Source organism: Euprymna scolopes, chromosome 6 (assembly GCF_053919585.1).
Source record: "Euprymna scolopes isolate OS-2025 chromosome 6, ASM5391958v1, whole genome shotgun sequence".
In the NCBI taxonomy this organism is placed as follows: domain Eukaryota; kingdom Metazoa; phylum Mollusca; class Cephalopoda; order Sepiida; family Sepiolidae; genus Euprymna; species Euprymna scolopes.
Window position 1 is genome coordinate 9,436,000 of NC_136487.1, and position 26,833 is coordinate 9,462,832.

General features: G+C 28.3%; 1 protein-coding gene and 1 long non-coding RNA gene across 2 annotated transcripts in view; both read left to right on the forward strand.

The window, feature by feature from the left end:
- Positions 1-26,833, forward strand: part of LOC145277493 (uncharacterized) — a 656,318-nt gene that overhangs the window by 595,114 nt on the left and 34,371 nt on the right. The gene's annotated exons all lie outside the window — the stretch shown is intronic.
- Positions 1-26,833, forward strand: part of LOC145277496 (uncharacterized) — a 28,526-nt gene continuing 1,693 nt past the window's right edge. The window contains exon 1 of the long non-coding RNA XR_013868147.1: positions 1-26,831. This is a non-coding gene — a long non-coding RNA (uncharacterized LOC145277496). The remainder of the gene's footprint in view (positions 26,832-26,833) is intronic.

The window sequence follows — 26,833 nt, forward strand, 5'->3', positions numbered from 1 at the left end:
AGTAAAGACCCCCTATTTCAATTCCTGGAATAATCGTCTAATAAACAAAAATTGTATCAAATTATTATTATATATAAAGTAAAGACCCCCTATTTCAATTCCTGGAATAATCGTCTAATAAATAAAAATTGTATCAAATTATTATTATATATAAAGTAAAGACCCCCTATTTCAATTCCTGGAATAATAGTCTAATAAATAAAAATTGTATCAAATTATTATTATATATAAAGTAAAGACCCCCTATTTCAATTCCTGGAATAATCGTCTAATAAACAAAAATTGTATCAAATTATTATTATATATAAAGTAAAGACCCTCTATTTCAATTCCTGGAATAATCGTCTAATAAATAAAAATTGTATCAAATTATTATTATATATAAAGTAAAGACCCCCTATTTCAATTCCTGGAATAATCGTCTAATAAACAAAAATTGTATCAAATTATTATTATATCTAAAGTAAAGACCCCCTATTTCAATTCCTGGAATAATAGTCTAATAAATAAAAATTGTATCAAAATTTTTCCATCATAATCTATTGGTTCATGTTCTGAAAAAGAAAAAATTTACATTTTCATTTTTTTTATATGTATTATATTTGATAACCTCACCACTTGCTGTTTTGATTCTTAATATGATGGAGTTGGAGGAGATATACCTCTCTAAGTCTCAAGCCCTCTTACTGCTACCAGTATCACCAGGTTAAAATATTTTGTAAAGTATATATATTTTAGCTACAGCACGTGTAATAAGTATAACATAAAATGGCCCCTCCCTTCCTAATCAGAAACTGTTATTGATAATCTTTACAATATAGCATAGAACAGAATGAATAACATTATTTTTTTCAAAATAGCAATCATTTTAGTAAAACAATTTGTAACTCAATCTGTATTAAGTTATGTGATTAAAAACTGTGTAATCGTTTTACAGTAAATTTATATAGTAAAGTGAATTCTAAAACCTTAACTTTTCTCCAGATATTCCGATAGTGTTGATGTGTAATCGCCTCATCAAAATAGAATCTTATTTTTATTTTTCTCTTGACAGCCTAGGGAGTGAATGGTAAAATTTTACCGATGGTTTTACTGCTCTAAACCAAACATCTTTGAATCTAAAGCATTTCTATTGTAATGTCTATTCGAAGTGATGAACCACTGAAAAGAAAACTTTTATTGGGTACAATTTTCCTTCAAAGAGATGCAAGTCTGTTGTTTTCATAATTCATTGTCGTTCCTTTTTTTTAATTTCCATTTTTTTACAAGATCTTTTTTACAGTTATGAAGAACTTAGTCCATCTTATCGATTATTATGTAAAGAGAAATCCAAGGAAACGTTGCATATTTTGTATTAGAAACTGAATTTGAGAAATTTAAATAGAAGAAAAAAAGATTTAATGGTTTGGTAAACATTTCCTTATTTTGTTCATCGCATAAGATATTACAGATATTATATGAATATCAGATTAGACTGGATTAGATATAAAATAGTGTATGTAAATAATATTAAAAAGTGAAGCAAAATAATTCTATTATTATCGTGTTCAAATAGTTTACGTTTTGATCAATTTCGACCACCAGACACAATTTGTAAAATTGGATGAGACAAATTTATAAAATCAAAAATAGTGGAAAATATAAAATGTAAGAAAAATTTTTTTTAAATAATTTTTTGACCGTTTCATAAAGTTGCCTTACTCTGTTTAACTGGGGAAGCTCATGTTAATAAAATGAAGGATATATAAAGTGTTAAAGAAAATTTAATTAATATAACTATTTTATTTTTAAAAGTATCAGTAACAGTAATAATGTATTAAGTACTTTTAAAGTAAATACTGAAATAAATATATTCATAATATATAATAATTAAGTCCATGGATCATTTAATCATGTCGATTTCATGCCTAGCTTGATTCTTAACGTTTTACCAAATCTGAACTCTTCTAATTCGCTGACATTGCTCACTGCCGGTTTCATATCACAGATTGCGAAACATTGCTGTCACAATAAGCAGCAGCCTTGAAAAAATATGATGCAAAATAACGAAAAAAAAAATGGTTCAAAGTAAAAATAGAAGTAAATACAGAAAACAAAAAGAATTATTGAAGGCAATAAAAGAAAAAAAATGAGAAAAATAATTTTTTGATTGTCAAAATAGATGGCTCAAGCGATCAGGGATGGTGCCGGAAATAAGTAATGTCAGTCTAATCATGGTAAGATCATTCGAAGAGTCATGAAAAAATAAAATAAATAAAATAAAATAAAAAAAATAAGTCATGACTAAAAAATCCACTTGTATTTTAATTGTTATAATGCTCTGCCAGTGAAGAAATTCAGCATTGTATATAGGTGGAAATTTAAACCTGTGTAGTCGGTATTGAAAGCTGATACTCATTGATCTGTGTGCGCGCGTGTGTGTGCATGTGTATGTATATATATATATATATATATATATATATATATATAGCAGTAAGTTATAAAAATATATATGGCAATTAAGCTACACAGAATATTCTGCATTTCATCCATGCTAGAATTCGCCAGGCTTATTTTTTGTGGTAACTGGGATATAATTTTACATATATATATATATACATGTAAAATTATATCCCAGTTACCAAAAAACATCAATCCACAATCATTATCTTTATTTTTTTATACAGGTAGATTTTTATATTTATTTTTTCCATATGAAAAAAAATAAATATAAAAATTTGCCTATAATAAAAATAAAAACTATGATTGTGGACTGATGTTTTTGTCGTAAATGAAATGTAATTTTACACTATGCTCTGAAATCGGAAATTCACTTTCATTAAGTTTATTACTCGTAACAATTTTGATTATTTTATAAGAAATATATACTTAAAACAGTATACATTTTTATATACCCTTTCTCTCATATATGTGGGGGGGGGGGTTAATAAGTTATTACTGAGGTCAGACTGCATATTCTCAGGGGTAAATTTAATTAATAGTTTCATTATTCATGGGATTAGTTGTTACACATAAAGTTTTCATTAAGCAACACGGCTTTCCAGATAAAATTAACATAGATTTCCCATTGAAGAAACATTTTAAAAGAGTTATATGACTATGACAGGCACCGTTAAGAAGGTAAAGTTCAATTCTTAAAGAAAAATCTCACCTATGAATAAGTAATTATAGATGAATTCATATAAGAAATGGACTTTTTTTGTAAAATACATTTTGTAAAATACATTCAATTTGGTCTACATTATCATGAATATTTTTTTTTTTTAGCTTTGTTGAATTCGAATCGCATCCAATTTCTATTTATGCAATAATTTGATCCTTCAAATCAGAAATGGTTAATTTGATTTTAGTGTTCAGGTCAGAAATAGATCCAGGATATTTATCAGAATAAGGAGTCTTCCTTTTCATTCTTGGTTCTCCTCCAACAATGGTCTTTGTCATTACAGAGACAAGCTAGTCTACCTCAGTTCGGTGAACATTTTCCTGTTTTTAGGTAAGCCCTTTTGCTTATCCTATGGGAACTCCAAGAATATTTTCCACGTTTATCCATGAATCTCTGGTGGCATCGGCAAACATTTTTTTTATTTTCAATGTTGGATTTTCTGCTTTACAGACAAGTTCTCTTCTGTAAGAGATAGGAAGGATGTTGTTGAATACAAAATCTATGGAAAACAATGGTGAACTCGTTTAATGTTTTTAATCATCAAATTTTTTTAATTAAAAAATTGTTTGTGCAGCCTGAACATGACAATGAATTTGGAGGTGGAGTACTATTTCCGTTCACACCTTCTCTTAGCTAAGCATTTGATCCATGATATTTCTTGACACATCTCGATTATAGAAAATAATGACGAAAGATTTTGTTATACTTATTATATTATGTATGGATCACGTAGATATTAAATCTTTTAAATAGTAGAAAATATTCTTCATTCTTCTTTTACAATCTAAAGATGAGACTTACATTCGCAGCCAATGTAAATTTTAAATAAAATGTTCAGACGAGTGTCATTCTTTTGTATTATGATTTTTATTTTGTTAAACAGATTTTAATAATTAGTTTTGTTTCGATAAATTTCAAAGCAGCTTAGAATTCATAACTTCTCTATTTAAAAAAAGGAGCTCAGAATTAACAACTTATCTATTAAAAAAAAAGCTCAAAATTTATAACTTTTCTATTTCAAAAATGAAACATCTTTAATAAATTTATTTTTAAATTACATAATGTATAAAATATTATTAAACTTAAAAAAAATTCATAAAAAAGGAATTCCTTCCTCAAAATAAAATGAACTAATTTATGTTTTCTATTGATTTTTTGTCATGTGATGGAATTGATCTCATATCTTAAGAATTAGTCATCAATAAGAATCGGTCTTGTATATTAATATTTATATATATATATATATATATATATATATATATATATGTGTGTATGTCATCATATTTTCCATTTTTTAGTGACTTCTCTTTTATCTTCCCTTATAAACAAAATTCTCCTTGTAGTGAATATATATATATATATATATATATATATATATATATATATATATATATATATATATATATATATATATAACTTTGATCCCAGTGAAATCAAAACCTAATAGTCTTTAGGTTTTAATTCATGAAGTTGACAGACAAAAAAAAAAAAAATGGCTAAAAAAAAAGAAAAAAAAATTATAGCAAAAAAGTAGATATGTCCTCCAATGCCGACAATAATGAAACATGAATTCTTTATTTTTGGGTGGGGTGGGGATTGTACATAAAACTACTGACAATACTAAAATGACGTTACTAAGAAGACCACAATGCATGTTGAAGAATTTCATTATCTTTCAAAGTTCTTACATTTTTATCAGTGTTGTGTTGACTAGATAAAACTTTAATGAAAAGAGAGTAATTTTTATTTATAATGTTGTATATACAGCAGTCATATTTCTGATTAGGAAAGTCAATTGCTTCCTGCCAAAAGAAAAAAAATCTGTACATATTTATAGATTTAGTGATCTCCAAAAAAATTAAATGTTTTCATCATTTTTCTTTTTAAATGTACTTTTCATGTCTTGCAGGTCTCTCTCTCTCTCTCTCTCTCTCCCTCCCTCCCTTGCGTGCACACACACACATACACACACATTACACTTTAACTTAAAAAAGAGTAAAAATATAGATTATTATGCATGTGTGTGTTCATTATAACTTTTCTTCTTGCAAGAAAGAAATTATTTTCACTTTTACATATTGTAATGTATGAAGACCGGGCTGAAATTCAAAGAATGCATGTGATATTCACTTCATGCTTTCATACATCTGAACTGAATGCCAAACATGATGAAAAAGAGACTGAAGTTTCATTTTTATTTCTGGTGTGACGTCAGTGAAGAGCTCTAATAAAGGGGGATAATTTGTAACTATTGCACCAACTTTTTGTATTGGTAAAACAATCAACTTACCTTAACTGCTCTATTTTTTTCTCCTTTCTCCTGTTAAGTTTCTTTATGCACATGCTTCACGAATCCATGATCAGTCATACTCCACTGATATTAACGAAGGATTCAAAACAAAATGTTGATACACTTTCGCACAGCTAACACCTTTTTAATGTGTGAAAAACGAATATTTTGCTTAAACTTTTATTATAGATAATAGATAAACAATTTAAATAAAGCCCAAGAAAACATGGGCGACTATATATATATATATATATATATATATATATATATATATATATATATATATATTAGTGACCCATGTTTTCTTGACTTTACAACTCATCATTGTAGCTAAAACTAGTAAGATTGGTAAATGGGAATCCCAGTGGTTGTCATCCGGTACTCTACTAACTGAACGAAATGAAACTGTGAATGATAGTGAGACAAATTATATGATATCTAAATTGAGTTTCTCATTTATTTGTATATTTTTATGATACTGATAACTGAAAGTACTCATTTCTTTTACAGAAAAGTGTCACCTTGACACTAGTGGAATATCATCATTTCCTTCACCAGAGTGCTATATATATATATATATATATATATATATATATATATATATATATATATATTTGGAGACAGTTAACAGTACATGGAGACTAGCAATTTCTTGTTTTGCACTTTCAGACCTGAAATCCCCATGTGCCGATGACTATGTTTCTAAACTTTGATCCACATATGTGCTATCCTTAATATTACGCACTTTTCCATTATAAATCAGACTGTATTTATGTTTACATGTGCAGTGGTGTTACTGATAGAAGAATGTTCTCATGAAACCATTTTCCCTCGCACTTGATTCCATTGTTTACTATCTTGAAAGAAATTCTTGTCACGATAATTGACAAGAAAATCTATAGATGCGTGAGCCTTTAGATAACGATTTTACCATCGTTATTTCATCTTTGCAGAGAGTTGGAGGGAAGGGATTTTAACCACTTGCTAAACACACACACACACACACACACCTTATATATATAATATATAATTTTGTTTGGATCATACATAGTTTTTAAATATGTATGTCTAAAAGATCTATACTCAAAAACTGGCTACCATACACCGTAGAGTGGGAGCCACACACACACACACACACACACACACACACACACACACACACACAGGTAAACATTGAAATGTATACTTTTACTTTCCACTCACCTTCTGACAACAATTTTTCTTAACTCAAAAGTGGACATTTTTCTTAGCATAAAAAAGTAAATTGCATGTTTTCACGCATACATTTTCTCAGATGTATTTCTTTTGCTATAATTATACATTGCATCGACATTATAAAATGTTGATATTTTTTATTAGATATTTTATATTCATCTTTTCTCCATTTTACTCACAGACGATATAGGAATATTAATTTCTTCCACTAAAAATTTAAAATAAACTAAATCTATTTTTTAAATATAGTTTAGACATTTTTCTCTGAAACATTTGATAAATTTTTTAAAAAATCTTTCAAAGTTAATTCATATCTTATGGATGCAAAAAAAAAAAAAAGTTTAAATGATAAATTAAAAACATATGTGCTTGTAAATATAATAAATTGTCCAGTTGCTTCCCCACTTGCGTTTTTGAGATCATCAGAAGCATTTGATATTGACCGTTGACCTTTACGTGCAATGGAAAGGCATAGTTTGACAAGATAAAACCCCGCGAATATAAACATGTGATTCTTTCGTCTTCTTAGCCAAAAGCAAAAACCCAAAACCGAAGAAAAAAAAAATCACTAATATTATTTTACTTTTTACTCTCCACGTATTGCTTCTTCGTAATTTTATCACATGGACACAAACACACACATACATATGTACACATAAGCACACACACACACATGCACGTGTGTGATATGTATATATGTATGTTTTTTGTTATTGTTTGCACAAATATCTGTTTTGTTTTATATTCTATTATATCAAAGCATATTGTGATTGTTGACATATTGTGGAATGGTTGTGACTAATATATATATATATATATATATATATATATATATATATAATGTAAATTTTTATAATATAACTCTAATGCTGGGTACGTTTTGTTGAAAACAAAAATTAAGGCTTTTAAAAATGAAAAAAATATATATATTCACATGATTTGAAAATAAATTCATCTTTAAACTTACAAAAAAATAAAGATAGATAATAAAACCCATGCATCTTTGTAAATGTAATAGATAAACATTGCAGATACAATATTTATCTATGATATCAAATATACTGTGAATAATTTTGTGTATATATATATATATATATATATATACTGTGAATAATTTTGTGTGTATATATATAATAATTTTGTACGTACATAGAATAATGACTTTGTGTGTATATATATATATATATGATGGTGATGATGGACACCCGTTGATTTTGACGTATGAGCTTCCGCCACAACAACTAAGTTGCTTGGAAATCTACTCAGATGATTTGTTTATAGTGGTGAAGGCTTTGTGTAGAACCAACCACACTTTTTGGTATTACTGCTAATCTTTGTTGGTGCAGATGACTGCCACAGGACAAAGTATACAGTAGACCACAGGTTTTTACATTAGAGTTTCCTTCTCCTAGATGCCTTTCTTAACGAAAACTGGCGGTGCATCTCCCTCAGTGAATTAATGCGCCCCAGATACCAATCTGGCAATTTCTATGACTCTGTGCAGAATATACAGTGCCTAGCCTTCTTAAATAGTCACCCATCTGGTACTGGCCAGGCTCAACTTCAGTGATCTGGCGATAACCGGTGTGTCAACGTGATTGTGTCATATATATATATATATATATATATATATATGAAAATACATAAAAAGAAATGAGTGCAAAAAGTATAAAAGTTTATAACTTTTCTTTATTTGTTTTCTATTGGTGAATAGAATATATATATATATATATATATATATATATATATATATATATATATATATAATGTAGTAGATGTATAGTAGTAAAACATTAGGTATTCAATGTAGATGATGATAATGATAAAATTACATCATTTGACTTCATCTCACAATTGTTTATTTTTCTGTGAAGTCATTTAGTTTTTAATGTTTGTGTCATGTGTAGAATGATGTCGCACTATAGGAAGAAGAATTTTTCTATTAAGAAATGCTTTGGTTACTGGTGGAGTGGTTTTGATGATTTGAAACTCAAAACCGGCAGTAGAACCAGTTCTTCACGGATGACTGACCAATATTTAAATTTATTAGAAATTGCTTATTTTGTTATAACCCTTCTATCCAAAACCTGTTAAAATAAATAATTAAAAAAAAAAACCTAGATTCTCCCTCGTCCCTGCTTCCGTCTTGCAAGGTGCACAAGTAAATATTAGAAAAATTAGTTACATTGGTTTAGTTAATCTGTTCTGTTATTCCTATCGGATTAAAGTTAAACAACAAGAAAGTTTGTTTTTATTCAAATGAGTGATCATTTCAGAAAGTCTACAACAAACAAAATATATTGGGATCTCACTAAATCAATATGAAAATATTGATTAAAAAAAAAAATCTAATAAAAAAAGAATAAAATACCAAGTTGAAACTATAAAGCTGATTCATTAGTCATCATTACAAAAAGACATCTTTTAATGTTGATGAAATAGATGCATTCTTTTGGAAAAAAGAGATTCGATTCATCATGACAATAATTTTAGATTTCTTAATCCCCGAAAAAGGTTTGTGTCAATTTGTAATAACTTAGATTGATCCAGAAATAGTTATTAGCTTGTAGATCCCATTTTGTATATTCAAAAATGCATATTTGTCTTTCTTTAAATAACTTATAATTACTTGAAGTAATTGACATTTCTTGACGATAATCATACAAAGTAAATCTTTTGAAAAAAGAGTTTTAAATAAATACATAACATGGCAATAAAAAAATAGTACATAGCCGAGATTTCTTCAATGTGGATTTGCATGTGTTTTAATGCATGTTAAGCATAGTCTTTATTTTATTTATTTTTGAGAAAACAATCGAAGCAATTGTTAATAATATTTATGTATATTTCTGAGCTAAAACTTTAATAGAAAAATATTAGAATTGAAAAGTTATTCAGTAAAACTATTTCTTTACTTGTTTGTTTTTTTTAAGTTATAAAAAATTTTTTTTTACTCAAACAAATAAAAAAAATACTGAATTTTCTTTTATCTTTGAATAAAAAGAATTTTTTACTCAAGAAAATTTTTTTTTTTAATCCTTCAAATATTTTCTGAAAAGTAGGTTTGGTAATACCAATATTATCTTTTGTGAGTAAAAACCAAACATTTGTTATAATTTTAGCATATTACTCTGTATAAAATTTTTTTTTACCATCTTTATTAGACAGATCTCATCTGGATACGTAATGAAGGAAAAGCATGAAAGTTTAGGTTGTTTAATTTTTTTGAAAAGAAAAAAAAATGTTTAAACGTTATTAAGTTCTTCATAACTCATATATGAAAAAATAGTCTTGCATACTCTTTTCCTGGGAATGAAAGGTGGTCAAAATCGTTTTTTTTTTATGATGGTAATTTTTATATTACCAGGAAATCTGAGTTTCTTGCCTTATTTTACATACTGCCATGGTTACATATGTCTACATTCGTTTTTTTAAACACATTTTAATGGCTTGTTTGGTTTTTATTTGCAATTCATAACAAATTGCAAATTTGTTAATACTACTACATTTCGTTTTGTTTTCAAATGATCTTTTCAACACTAGTAACCATTATATATATATATATATATATATATATATATATATATATATATATATATATATGAAAGGACCAGATTCTATCAGCTCCAAACCGCAGTGTATTAATATGCCTATTTTTAGAATCTAGTCTTTTCCAAATATATGAATTGTGTTTTGTTTTTTTCTTTATAGACCATAAAAATGAATCTCAATTGGCCAAGATTTTTATTTATTAGAAAAGTTTAATTTCGTATAAGAAACATTTTTCTATGTTTCTTACTGGATGATATTCATTTAATAATGCAAACTATTTTTTTTTCATTTATTGTTAAAAATATTTAAACATGTTCGTTTTGTTGGAAAATTATTTACTGCTGTTTATAACTTTTTTCTTTGTTTTAATTTGTTGTCCAACAGAGAATCATAAACATTTTTCTTACTTTCTTTATATATTCTCATTTAATTGAATATTGTTTTATATATCAAAACCTTTTTTTTATATGAAGTTTTCATTAAAGTTTAATATTGATCATTAATTTATAAAAATACCGTTATACTGTCATATATATGACAGTATAACTCATAGCATTTTTGATAACTTTTGTTTTAAGTTTGGATTGGCCATTCTACCAAGCAATCACAATTTAAATATCCATGATCTGAAAATCCGTTGATTAAATAATTTGGTAACTACAAGCATTTAAATTTCCTGCTCTTAATTGTATTTGGACCAAAGAAGGTTCCAGAAGATAAAGTTGTCAGCAATTTGGCAGTGAACCTATACATCAAACCATGAGAGGTCACTCAGTTTCAAACAAAACAAAACAAGCAGTCCGGTTTTTTATTACGAATATTGTTTTTTTTTTTTTTTTTTTTTTGCTTTTTTTTAATTCATTCCTGTACAATTTTTACAAAAATTGAGTGGTTGGTCACTTTCCCACACGCCTTTCTGTTATACTTCTGACCTTGAAAAGTTGTTGTTTTTTTTTGTTTGTTTGTTTGTTTGTTTGTTTTTTTTAAGTTTTGAGAGTATATAAAAATTAAAAAAATAAATAAAATTGGTGACTTTCCCCTATTGTAACCCACCTAAAACCCACCTCAATCCCTAACCCTTAACCCAGGCACACAATCACACACACCAAAAAAAAAAAAAAAATGATTTAATGTGGAAAAAATTTTAATTAAAAAAAGAAAATTAAACCAAAAAAATGCACAGAATATTTCTTTTCGCCTGTACCAATTCAGTATTTGCCATTTCACGATATAAAAAAAAATTTAAAAAAAAACAAAAAAACTGAGAAGCAAGCATAAAATTAAAACTAATAATAATTAAGTGGTTCCTTCACTTGTCAGTTGTGGTAGTAGCAAAAATTGAACTGGAGAAGGCCGTATGTTTGCTGGTCAAGTACATGCTGCACTTCAGTCTACAATCTGCCAGGGGTTTTATTTACTCAAATTTAATTTGCATACCTGATCATTTTCAAGGTTAAATAGAATAGAAATAAAAAATAGATAAAAAGTAGAATCCTGCTAATTATTTTGGAGTATGCATAAAAAAAATCACAAAAAACTGATACAAAGTAAAAAGTTTAAACAAAACAGACCCAAAATTTTAATGGTAATTACAATTTAAATTGGCCCAATTGATATTGTTGCAGACTATGGGATCGACTATGCACAATCTCAAATCATTTCTGATCTTAATGTGATAACTTATGCATTAATACCGTTGGGAAAGGTTTGAACCCACAATTTGGATAAAATACCAACTTGTGTTCAAATAATGGTATGCCATGAATCACACTGCATATTGAATATTAACTCATTCAAAATGGGTTGATTTGTCATCAAATCGACAAATTTCAGCTGCAATTTTAATACAAATCAGAAATATTGCCTTTGGTTAACTAAAAACTGAAATTTAAATAATGTTTATCACTCTTGATAAAAAAATTTACTGCTTGATTATATCTAATGTTTCTCTCTCTCCAAAATGTCTTACTCTCAAGTGAAAATATTCTTTCTTTTAAACAAAAGACAAATACATTTCAGACAACTCGCAATTCCAATTTGAAACTTTTTGAATAATTTATATGCAAAAAAACAAAACAAAAAAAAATGAATGATTAAAAATAGTTATATAACTTCCAAGTAATTTGTTTATTACAAAAGTTTTCGGTTAATTGTAGTTAACCAACATTTATTTATAAACAAAACGGAATTATCTCCCTTAGTTAATTGATTTTAAGTAATTTCGAAATAGTTAATACAAACAATTCTGTTTAATAAATTATCACCTAAGATTTATTTGTTCGGTTAACATTCATCGTAGCAGTAGCATTTTAGTGAAATTGAATACAAAAAAAATAAAATCTTTGCCATGTTCATAAGAAATTCAAAGAATAAACAGATTCCATTTTATATATATATATATATATATATATATATATATATATATTGCCATCAGGGAATAAAAATCACCCCCAAAACATTTCTATGGAAAAACTTATCAAGATTTTAAGAGTCGTTTATGTAATAATCAGTACAAGACAAGAGTATTAAATCGACAGTGTCCACCATACTGGGTTCTAAAAGTTAAATGTTGACCAAAATATTGGATCCGAAAAGTTAAATGTCAACCAACATGTTGGATTCAAAGATTTAAATGTCTACCAACATATTGGATCGGAAGAGTTAAACTTTTAAGTAACATTTGTATTTGAAAATTTAGATGTTGACTAACATTTTGATTTGAAAAATTATAAGTAAACTAGAATTTGAATAAAAAATTTCTATTGAAAATTGAAATTACTATTATGTTACTTTTATAAAATGGATGCTATGAAATAATAATCAAAGGTTAAACTGTTTTAATAAAAGAAAAAAAAACAACAATTCATTAAAATCTATTTAAGTAACATGCTGCAACCTATTAACCTATTGATATTGGAAAATATACTTTGATTAATGAGTAATACATAACGAAAATCATGAAAAATAATCTTTCTAATGATAAAGAAAAACTGATGTCTGTTTAGCAGTGACACTTCTAGAGTCAACATTTACAAAGGGAGATAATTCAGATGAATATTAATCCTAATTTGAAGCCTATTAAAAAATCTATATAAGACTGAATGAATAATTTATGAGGTTATACGAAATTTCAAAAAAATCATCCTGCATAATCATTTAGTATCTTGAATATTGTTCACCAATTCTTTTCAAGTTCATGGATCACTAAATATATAATTTTAAAATCGGAAGCCAACTATAAATTTAGATGTATAAAGTAAGTGCATTTATATGTATCACACGGTTTTAGTGTGATACTTGTTCATGCTTTTGTGAACTATAACAAAAATTCTACAGATCACCAGTTGTCCTGAAGCACCAGTTTGCATCCATTTATTTATAATACTTGATTTGGATAGATTATAACAGAAACGAAAAAGGAATGACATCAGATTAAAAAAATGTATAAATTTATAAAGTCATTATTATTTATAGGAGAGTTGTTCAGATTTAAACTTATTTTTTATAATTAAGACAATATTTTTGTCAATTTATTCTCTGCCTATCTTTTATAATTTTGAGAAAAACTCATTATGATACCAAGATTATTAAAACTACTGAAACTCGTCTTGATTGGCTAATGTTTTGAGCCAGTTATACGTAATGGCAGATCAACGCTTAATGTGTTCAACAATCTCTTTGTTTGCTATCTATAATTTTGGGGGAAAGCCGCTATCAATTCAAGAATTATATAACTCAGGGATTGGTTTCATTCAAAGAATTTGTTGTCAAAATGTCAGAATAAATGTAATACTATAATATAAGTAATTAAGCAGTATCAAATCAAATAAATAAGATCAAATAATTAAATTGACTAACCATAGTCAAAGGCGACCAGAATGCTCATTTTTTTATAAAGCAGAGGAAGCCACCACACATTTTGCTTGTGTAAACACAATTAAATTAATTGAAGATCAGATATGTGACCGAGTGGATAGATTAGGGATGTTTTGATCACTGAGACATAGGTTCGATCCCACCAACTCATCATTTCAAATGTTAAGTAATTAAAAAAGTCTGTTAATTATAGTTTATTAAAAATATTAAGACAGTATATTAGTAATATTTAAATATAGTTGTCTGTAAACTGTTTGTTGCTGAGAATATTTTTAAAAAATGATAGTAATATGAATTCAATGGCAGACTGCTACCACAGGAGCAAACCACTTTACCAATTTTTTTTTTAATGCTTATCATAAAGATGAAAAAATGATAAATATATTTCTTTGACGCTACGTGTGAGCGTGAACAACAACAACAACAAAATTGGAATTATCCCCAAACCAAAAAAAAAAATTATTTTAAAATATTTTTTTTCACAGATTTAAAGTTTTATCTTAAAAATATTAAAACAAGTCATTTAGCTTGTTTTAATTTTTTTTTAATTTTAAAGTGGAATTTACTAATTACAAATTTGAAAAAAAAATTTTTTTTAATTTTTTAGGAAATATTTTTTCAGGATGTTTTTGTTTAAATAGATCATAAAGATAACCACTTTTTATAGTTTTTTTTTTTTTTCTTTTATTTTCAAACTGGTTCTGAAAGTAAAATTATTTTTTTTTTTAAGAGAAATAATTGTTTTGTTGTTGTTGTTGTATTAGCTTTGTTTTGTTTGTTTTTGTTGCTAGCATAGTTTTCATTGCATTTTCTTTTATTCTTTTACTTTGTTCAAATAAGCCTTTTTTATAAAAAAAAAAATGTCTAAAATGTAAAAAAAAAATGTTATTAATTTGTCTTGGCTATTTCTATCAGGGAAGGGTGGTGATAACATGGTGTGTGTTTGTTTGTGTGTTTGTATCTTTATATAGGTATTATATATATATATATATATATATATTTGGATATAACAGACAGGGAAGAATCTGAGTTTTCACAAAGTCATTACTGTTTACACAACAAAAAAAAAAAACAATACAACAGCCATTTGGATTAAAAGAAGATAAAAATCGTCCAAATAATTTAGGATATTTCAAAGTATTTTGACTGTGTCACTAGCCATTTTCCAAAATTGTAATTGTTCTCATACCTACTGTTTACACAAGACAGATTGGTATCAATCATTTGACAATTATATTAGATATCCTGGTCTACTTGCCTCCTCACAAGGACAGAGTTAGATAAAATATCTGCTTTTGATGTCGGAAAAATCCAACTGACCAAAAGTGGTACACTGGATTGGGCCAAAAATTTAAATGGTCTCAGTCTAGAAAGATTCCTTCTTTACTGGCTGAGGATATTTTGTTCAAATCCCAAAGCCCAAGAAATACTATATGTTATATAACGCTAACAAGACAATTTCATTCTTTCAATCTCGGCAGATATTTTCTTTTGTATAAACCAGAAAGACTTTGTGGAAAAGCGTTTGTATAATTTACATACTTTCTTGATTTGTTATATTCAACTAAATTTCAATTGCTAAAAGATTATATATATATATATATATATATATATATATATATATATATATATATATATATATATATATATATATAATGAATGTTCTTGAAGTAGATACTGTGTTTAATGTGAAGACCAGTTTTTACATATTTATATCTACATCTGTATTAACCGTGTATATGCCCCCATTGTCTGGAATACACTGATAAATACAACATATCTACTCTTAAATTTCGTTAAAAAATGTTGGATTTTATGAACATCCATTAAGGAGTAAATATTAGATGATGACACTTTTAAAAGAGAATGACAGAATGGATTTGTGTATGGATTAGCACTTTTACCTCAGTCAAAGATCCATGTAGGTATCTTGCATTTCTTTTGAACCAGAGAGTAGTAGTGTGTGTGTGTATATATATATATATATATATATATATATATATATGTAGAACGAATGTTGCCTAGCTACACACAATATATATGGTGTAGACATTTTTAAAGAAAAATTGACCAGAGAGCTCAATTCCTGGGATAAGTGTCTAACATATTTGTTAATAAAGATATTTACATTTCAGTTGCATCATACCTGTAGTTCCTATTTAAACAATGGCAATTTTTTTATGCCTTCAAATTACAAATTTATCTCTTTTTGGCAAGGAACCATAGGTAAGGTGACATTGGAAATGTGTGTGGTATGTGAGTACATATATATGAAATAATATACTATGTATAGATTTTCAGTATTTGATTTGACAGTGCTCAATATATGAGTAGAGCTTATTAAAAGTAGTATGAAAATATATTTATCGCAATTAAGCTACACGGAAGCGTCTATGTTTGATCAGCAATGGGAATCTTAAAGTTAAATGCACATAGTACGCAATTGACCTAACAATTATCTGCACGAATGAAATATAGCGTCTCTGTTTAACTTAATTGCCATAAATATATTTTCATACTAATATATACGTGTGTGTGTGTATAGTTTGACAGCATTCTTTTTAAAGCATAGATTAAAATGGATAATCTGTCTACAAGATATGCAGATTATTCTTTGCAAAATTCCATCAATTTCTGAGAAGTAAATGAAAGAATTTCCAAAAATTCTTCTACTTCCATTACTTACGAAAGTTTCTTAGCATTATGGGAAGAATATTAACATATCAAATAAGACATGAAACATCCATTTTATTCAATGAAATATAATATTTCATACCTCTGCGTATACATGTGTCCCTATTTAGCCCTAACCCCACCACCACCACCACAAGAGCAATGACAAACACATATTCGGTTATAATGTGAGGAAAATTCAGATCTTTAAAAGGGTCAGGGGATGTTCTAGATGGTGACAAAATTAACAATTACACCAGGCAAGAAGGATTTTTCCTTCTCTGACCATGGAGAAAAAAGATACTACACTTTGATTCTTGCCTGAAAGATGGTGAAGTGCGCATACACGTTTGTGTAATTTATGTTTTTACACTAGAATTTCTTGATTTACTATTTCATGATTCCTTATATTTACCATTCCAAATGTTGCCTACCTCTTTTACACTTCCCTTTAGTTTTAAAGCGAGAATAGGAAAACAGGTTTTGGCCTCTTCCGTGTTCCAATGATCGAATGCTATGGTGGGTTCTACATTTCTTAGAATCGTTTGACATTCCATATCACTTGTGCAATGGTGTTGGGTGTCTCGTAGTCTCAGACAATTCTTTTTCCTCATACACATTCATTATTAGTTTGCAGCTTCTCCAACTGATGAGCTGAATAGAATGCGCCTTCCACCACATCACAACACATAAGAAACAAAAATATGGCAACAAGTTTGCACCTACGTGCATATAAGAGTTAAAAATGTGGGGACATCATTAAGTTTGCATCTATATGTAAATATAAGAGTTAAAAATGTAGGGGAAATCATTAAATTTGCACCTACGTGCATATAAGAGTTCATTTTAAAGAACACTTTTTTCTTTTTTCAGAATGAAATACTAGTTCACTTTGCACCAAGCATAGAAATCAGTATTACCTTGTGAACTCTTGGATTGATTTCATTTCTATAATTGTAAATAATATACAAATATTTTTTTTTCTTTTAACCTCAAGTTGCTGGGTTAGTGAAAGGTTTACTGATAAGGTCACATAGCAACAGTTCATCCTCAATGAATACCACATGAAAGGTAGCTAAAAAGCTTAAGATATAACTTGGTTTCTAATTATTAATAGTTGTAGATTAAAACAGCATTAAAATTGACAGTATTAGTAGTAACTTAGAAAGCAGGTTATTACCACAATCTTCCGATATGACGATGATGATGATGATGATGATGTAAAGAACGCAATTTTTATAAGGTAAATGAAATGGTGTTGCCAGTGGTAATAACCAAACAGTTCCTATCACAGTTCTTGTTGCCACAACAACCAGAGAATCAGCTGTCACTAGATGGACTGAGCTCATTGTATCCTATAAAGTTTTTGGTTGCATATATGTCACCTGCCTTGCTGTTAATATTTAACTGCTCATCTTGGTTGATGACAGCTTTTATCCTTTTGAATGATAGTAAAGGAGAGGAATAGAACTCTTTTATGGAAGGATAGAATTGTGGATGGATTTTATCTCACACACATACATCTGTATGTGCGCATGTGTGTGTGTGTGTGTGTGTGTAATAATATAAACAATTATTTTGTATAGTTCAGATCGATTCTGATAAGAATTCAAATGTCTTTTTTGCAAAATAATAGAGCTAGCTATTAGTAGGATTTGTTCAAGTATTTTCTGAATTTTTCTATAGAAAAATGTGTAAGAATTTTTTTTTGTTCAGAAACTCACAAACTGAGGGTTGGCTTTTGTGACCTCTTCAGGACCAATCTATTATATCAGAATATTTAAAAGATGCCAAATAACGTTACTAAAATATTTTGGTTGCACGTGAGATTTGAATTTGCCATAAACAGCCATACACACATATACTTAAAAAAAAATTGCTTATCTCTGCATTCTCTGCATGCCTAACCGGATCTTAAAGTTAAAAATTTACTAGAAATTATAATAAATATCTAAAATGGATGAGCAGACATATTGCATGAAACATTTTCACTTTAATATGTTAAAAAAAAAGAAATAAAAAAGAACAGATGTTTGATTTTTTAAATATTAGACATTTCCATTCATATCAAAAACAAAAACTACAAAAAATCGATTTTTTTCTTTGCTGTGATCAGTAAAATCAGTAAAAAGGAGACTGCACTAAATTTGGTTCTATTTCTTTTGTAAATTGCAGAAACCCTTAGAATTTTTTTTGCCATTTTGAAATGACTTGTGTGTGTGTTTTTATTACTATGGTCAATTTTGCTATTGTTTTGTTAAAATTGTGGGTGAATGTGTGTGTGTGTGTGCATCATCAGAGTAGCAAGAACTTTTTGCTCTTCATACTAACAAGATAATTAAAAAGAAATGAGATTTCATTTAAAATTATCTAGCTATCCAAACCCCATTAACCAAGCAAACCACTCCCCCATCAACAACAAGTCAGAAAGCGAAACATGTCTAGAGCAATAAAAAAAAAAAAAAAAGTGTGTGCCTAATGCCGATATAAGGCATCATGTCATACGGCTTAAAAATTTTTGAAACATTTTTGATTTTTAAAAGAACTGTTATGATAATACAACTTTTCTCAGAAAAAAAGGAATAGTATTTTAGCAGGATGTTTTTTATTTTATAATTTTGATTCAAATTTCAAAATCGATGTTTGTGAAATGAAAGTTTTAAGATTCGAAGCACAAATGATATGACCATGAACAACAACCAAAAAAAAAAAAAAAAAATGTCAAATTTTGTTTCATTTTATTTTTTACTATTTTTCTTTGTGTATTACCCTTCATGAATGTTCCACCATGATTTTCACACCTTTGCCCTCGCCCGATTAAATAGCTAAATGACTTTCTAAAAGAAAAAAGACGAAAAGAAGTTAGTGGCACTTGTGAAAAAGAAATGAGTGAAAATTCTGTAGTAATCTAGAAAAGTCGTTTGCCATTATTATTGTTATTAGTTTTGAAGGGAATCAATCTACCCTTTTTTTTATTCAACCCCATTTTACATTGCCTCAAACTTTTTCTTTCTTTTCATTTATCTGTTTTTCCCCCTTTTTTTTTACCTTTTCTCTTTCTCACTTATTCTTTATATTCTTCATCTCTTTCTTTTCCTTTTCCTCTCTCTCCCCTTTACTCTTTTTCCTTTCTTTTCTCTTTTCAGTCATAATACATTTTACTTTCTTTATTTCTTTCGATTTTTCATTCACCATATTTTCTTTATCCTTTCCCTGATTTCTTTTCTAATCCTCTCTTCTTTTTGATTTCGTTTTTCTTTCAATCTTACATTCTCTTTGTTTCTTACTATTTTCCTATCTTTTTCCTCATCTTCTTCCATTTTTCTCTCTTTTTCTCCTCCATGTCTCTCTCCCCCTCTATTCACACCCGTTTCTCAACATCTCTCTTACTCCACCCACCCGTTTTTCCACATCTCTCTCTCTCTCATCCTTTCTTCTCGTATCTTTCCATTCTTTTTTTCTTTGTCTTTCTCCTCTTTCTTCTATTTTCGCTCGTCTCTCTCTCTCTCTCTTTCTGCACTCTCATATTTTTCCCTTGTCTCTCTCCATTCTCATCATTTTCATCTTTTCACTTTCTTTATCTTTCCACTCACCTATTTTTCTTTTCATCTGTTTCCCTTTTTTACTCATCTTTTTCTCCTTGTCTCTCTCCTACTCTTTCTCCTGTCTCACTCTACTCTCTATTGCTTCTCCATGTCTCTAACCATTTTCCACTCTTTCTCTCCATTCCTTCACCTTCTCTCTCTCTGTCTCTCTTTCTGCTTTCTCTTTCTTCCTCCACTTTCTCCTTCCATATATTTACCTTTCTTTTCTCCAATTATTATTAGGGAAAAAAAAACACTCCTATGCATATATGTATTCATTTTGCATCCAAGTTTCATGCTCTTCAAACATTTGTTTCTCAATCACTTCAATGTCGAAGTAAATAATTAAAAGCGAAACAAATTCTTTGTTAACTTTGAACAGTACATTTAAATACTTCTAAAATCTTACTCTATCATAAACGTGCATTATTTTTTTATTTTTACAGAGATAAACTCTTCTATAAGTTTTTGTTAGTCATTATTTTAATTGATTACATTACAGCAGTTTATGGTTTCATTCTATGTAGAATCTTTAAAAAAAAAATACTAAAATAAAGCAGCATAACTGGCTTGTAAGGTTAGGTTAACACCATTCCACTAACCAATTCTTGAAAAATCTTCAAATTACTCTTTGCACATCTCGTATAAAATTGGTGTCAATGTATTTATAAGTCAAATACATCACACCAAATATGGTCAAAATTGAGAGGCTGTTATTCAGGTTTCTTTTATGTCTATTGTGAATTCGCTATGTATATTCGCTCAAAGAAAAAGGGAGACCTTCATTTAAGGATTGCCCGTGGTTGTTATGGCCGGTTTCAGCTGCAGGTTTTTCTCTTGCCTTCCCTTTGATCTAGGCACCATTTTTTTTTTAATTTCGAAAATACACAATGGCTAAAAGGTTTGATGAAAAATTTTAAATAATATATTTGAATTTATGCTTCTTCTTTCCTCCAATCCAAATGTAAAAAAAAGCCTGTATTCCTGCCTTGAAATGTTTATTCAATAATATCTCTGATATATTTTTGTGTGCTGATCTGAGATACAAATGAACCTATAGGAATGGAGGGATAATCTGATGAGAAAAAATGAGGAAAGAAGAAGAAAAAGAAAGGACAGAGATGTAAAGAATAAAAACACTAAAATATTTACATAATCGCAAGTTTTGGTTGAGTGAAAACATGAGGTTGGGGAGATTCGATTCTAATTGCGGTTTGGGTAGGGGCTCGCTATTTCAAACTCTCTTGGAGTATATCGGATTATGCCTATGAGCATAACGACCTCTTCCTACCTGCAAGTCAGTATAGTATTTGTAAACAAAAGCTGCTGTGGAAAGTTATTTCAGATATCTACCAACATTACACACCTGTGTCTGCAATGCAATGTGCCTCAGTCAACATCATCATCATATAAATCTGATGATTCTATTGTTGACATTGGTTTCATGTTAGTCAGAATTCTTAAAAAAAAAAAAAAGACATTGGATAATTATGGGAGGGGGTCATGTGAAGGTTGCTAACATCCTAAGTGAAAGTAATTTTGTGAAACAAACTGAATTCGAACTTGGAATACATAGGTCATCAGTCCGTGTCGTTAACTACTTAACTACTGTCACTGTTCAGTGTGACTCACTGAAATGAGTAGAGAAGTCGAGAAGTTCAATTCTGAGAGCCATCTTCATAGAAGTTCAGTAATAAGTCTTAATCTGAAGTGGATGCTACAAAAAGAAAATCTTCAATTCCAGCAGCAAATTTTTAATAAATGAAAAATACTGAGCCACAGATGATGAGAACCAGTACAAATCTTACAGTTATTTTCCAGCATAGATCATCTGTAGGTGCCACACATTTTCTCCATCAGTGCCGAAGGGATTTTTAATGCCTTACTATTATTTATCTATGACTCTTAGTTCTATTGTAAGTTTTTACAGTTTCAATAAGATCCTCGTTTTGGTGAAGCGCTGTTCTATCAGATTTTTCTTTGTGTTTGGAAATAAATGGAAGTCAGAGGATGTCAAATTTAGTGAGTAAGGTGGATTAGGAGGAATTGAAAGCCACAGTCATGGATTGTTTTCGTAGTTACCGGGTGTGCACGGTATTCGATTTACTCCATTTTCTAGTGATGCATTGAATCCTTCCATTCAACAGTATTCAAAATAAAACAAAAATTATTAGACCCTACAAACTTGGTAATTAAGCACAAAAATAATGACAACTTATGAGAGGAGTGGTTTTATTTATCTCACAAATGTGTGTGAAGCTCAGATTTTATCATTCACTCTAATATATAAATATTTAAAAAATTGACTCTTCTGTCGAATCTTGATGTACGAGGTTCAGGCAACTAAGTTGTTTGAAATTCACACAAATAATTTGTTTATAGTGGTGAAGGCTTTGTGTAGAACCATCCATTTTCGGCATCAATGATAAACTCAATTGGTGCAAATGATTGCCACAAGACATAGTAGAGCTCAGTTTCACATCAGAGTTTTCTTTTTCCTAGATGCATGTCTTAACTAAGAGTGGGAGTGCAACTCTCACAATGATTTTTAAACTAACCTAGCAATTTCTACTTCCTCGTGCAGTACATACATTGCCTAGCATTCCCAAATGTCACTTATCTGATACTGACCAGGTTCATCATTGCTTATGTATATGCATGTATGCATCAGTGTTCTTTGAAGACCTCTATTAAAGGGAGATAATCCTAGAAAAATAAGTATTATTAATATTGATTAATCAATTTGTTATGACGTTTCTGAATTTTTAAGATGATGATCAGTTATTCGTATTATTTAGATTCATTTGACTACTGTTGTTGTCATTTTCACAACGTTTCAATCAATGTAATCTCCGACCTTCTTCAGGTGTATCTTGTCGAACTCAGGAATGTTTCTGTCAAACTTGGGAATTTGGACAGAATTTCGAGTGGAACCCTTTATTTATTTCAGGATGGTAGCATGCTCTTGTTCCATCAGCTATGACTGGCTAGAGGTCCTAAGTAATTTGTAAAAACATTCGACAGAAACATTCTCAAGTTTGACAAGATACACTTGAAGAATGTCGAAGGTTACACTGACCGAAACGTTGTGAAAATTACACTTAAGATGAGAACAGTAAATTCAATCTGTTATGTTTGTTAAAATCCTTTTTTATTTCATTATATCTGCCGTTTCATAAAGTTTTTTTGGTTTTTTTTTTTCAATGTTATTGTCATTCCATCAATATTCTTCGACATTAAGCACATTTATCCTATAGATTATGTGATATTTGTTTATACAATAAAACTTCCAATCATCAAATACAAATGCATATAATAAAATGCATATACATACTGAAAGAAGGGAGAGAAAAAGAATTTGGGCAATGTTTATTCTACCTTTTTTAAATAATGGCAAATTGTTTCTAAAATTTGTATAGAAAAAAAAATGTACAAAGATTCTTTTAGTTTGATTTTTCTTGTATGTTCATAACTGAGAATTCATAGAATACTAGAAAAATACAAACTGTTTTTTTTTTATTATTATTATTCGTATCATTTCTAGAATGTATATTTCACAACCCCATTTTTATCGGAATTCTGTTGTTTGTTTCCCCACCCCACCAATCTCTTGAAAATTGATAAATAAAATTCATTAAATAAAAAATAATTGACAAAAAAAAAAAATGAAAAATGGTTGCAGTAATTTTTATATCTTTCATTCCATTATTGTGATAGAGAACTGCATTGTGTTTTATTCTGATTATTATTCTTGTTATAAAATGTTTGTTTTTGTTTTTTGGGGTCATATTTTTAAATATAAATATACCCAAGATATGATCAGATGTTATATGTTCATTCTATTAAAATTATAAAATATTTAAAAAAAAAAAAAAAAAAAGAAGAAAAAACAGCTAGAAATACTTTAAAAAATTATTATTTAAAAAAAAGTAGAAAATAACACACAAAAAAAAAGAGAAAAAAAAAGAGCAGCTCAAATCATAAATTAAAATGAAAAACAAATCTCAGTAATTTCCTAGCGTATGGTCGTTTATTATTTCCAGTGAAATAGATTTCGTCATTACTCCCAAATAATTTATTTTTACTTTCATATTCAAAAAATTCAATATTGAAATTTCGGAGGAGATTGCAAGGGAGATAAATATGAAATCGTAAATCTAACAAAGGTTGAGTAATCCTAACCTTAGATCTAACCCCATTTTCTATCGCCTTTATTTAAGAACAAAGGTTTGGTTTAGAATTATATCAAAAAAATTCAATATGGATTTTGGAAATTTCAAAGGAGATTGCAAGGGAGATAAGTATGAAATTATGATTTTTAACAAAGGGAGGTAATTGACCTCTACCTCCCTTTATTAAATTAAATAAATAATGAGAGTGAAATTTGAACTATGATTTCATATCTCCATTGCGATTTTCTCCATAATTTCAGGATTCCATATTGGAATTTTCAACTATGACTGATTTTATATTCCATTTTGCATGTATCAATTTGCTATAACTAAAATTATTTGATATGAATTTTTAAATTTCTTTTTAATAAAACATGAGTTCAAATAAAAATAAGTTGTTTGTAATGCTGAACGCCATTTTAAATAATAAGCGACCATACATTAGGAAATTCCGTAAGTTTCATTCTTTGGTGTCTTCCTATAATGAGGTGAGGTAAATATGATAAAGAAAAAAAGCATTCAGTCTTTTTCTGTATATTTAATGCTTATTCAAGGGACACTGTGAATTTTGAATATTGTACCTTAATGTGTGTGTGTGTGTGTGTGTTTTTAATATCTGTTCAGCAGAATTTCAAAAGTTAGGTGTAAACAATATCCTTCACTACATCGGAAATATTCTCCATTTTGCAGAAAACAACAAAAAAATAAATTTGAAAAAAAAAAAAAATGCTCTTACTGATGGGGTATATTCTTTCTTTCATGGCCTTAGAAATTATTTCAAAAACCGATTTATTTTCTTGACTTTCTCTTTCTTCGACCCTAATTCTATCTGTCCTATGTTATCTTTCTTTCAATCTCTTTCATTGTCAAACTACTTTTACTCTCTCTCTCTCTTTCTTTCTCTCTCTTCAACCTTAATCTTATCATGTCATCTTTATATCATTCTCTTTCATTGTCCCAACTTTCTCTCATGTTTTTTTTCTCATTTTTCAGGAACAAAGTATTTTTTGTAATTGACCTATTTACGAAATTGACTTTTGTAGGGAAAGAAGAAAAACTTGCAAATTATTTATGAAGTATATGAAAACCGAGATAAAACATTAAATCAAATGAAGTATATGAAAACCGAGATAAAACATTAAATCATTCAAAATGAAACAAATGAAACTAAGTTATTTTTTGTTCACATAAAAATAAGAATTAGTTATAAATACATAAAAAATAAATCATTTAAAATAAAATAAATAATAGTAAGTATCAACACAAACGTTATTGTATTAAGTTTAAATAATAATGTGAAATTTGCTTATTTTGCAATAGTAACAGTTTGTACGCCTGAAAGTCGAACACACGTTTGATGATGCAATATTTGAAATATAACAATACAGATATTCTACCTGATACAAGTAAGAACATGTAAAATATTAAAAAAAAAAAAACATTATATATTATATGAAAGGTGAATCTCATACCTTAATTTGCTTCGGTTTGTGCCTATCATTGTATTGCGTCCTATAAATTTAAATTTCGTTTATATACACACTAAATGTTTCAAGCAAACTATTTAAAAATTTAAATTTGTTTGGTAACATGCAATGAAATAAAAATACCCATCTTTCCAGTTTTATCATATGATAGGCACACATTCACAAAGTTATGTCTTGTAAGCTTTAATTTCAGCCAGAAATTGTATTCTAATCAACAGTTTTTTAAAGACTTCAGAATCACTTTCAGAATTTTGTACAGTCACATACAATACTATAAACAAGTCGGCCATTACAAAATGGCAGACATCAGAAAAAAAGATTTTGGTTGATATGAAAAAGAAATTGTGTAGAAGTCATTTCACATGAAAAGTTCATGTTGTAATCTTCAATAAAAACTTTTCTTAAACGATGATGAATTCATAAAAAAATTGATTACTTGATTATTATTTAATATGCAAAAGAACAGAATTTATTTGGTTGTTACTTATAAAATTAGAAAATAAAACTTTTATATTATATTAGCAAGGCTACCCTTCGTTGCTCAGGGCCTTTAAAAAAAACTAAATAAAAAATGTTAAATAATATTAAGTTTCTAATGCTCCTCCCTAAAAGAGAAATTCCCTTTTTTATGTTAAGAGTGAAAAAATAAAATTTCAGAGCGTGACTGGAAGTACCAAATAAAATTAGGATGCCTCCAAAGCACTACAAAGATCGAGTTTCTACACCTCCCTCCTTTCTTTGTAGAGAAATGGCAGTAATGAAAAAATGATAAATTAAATCTGGAATTAGTGTTTTTCAATTTAAAAAAAATGCTGACTCGT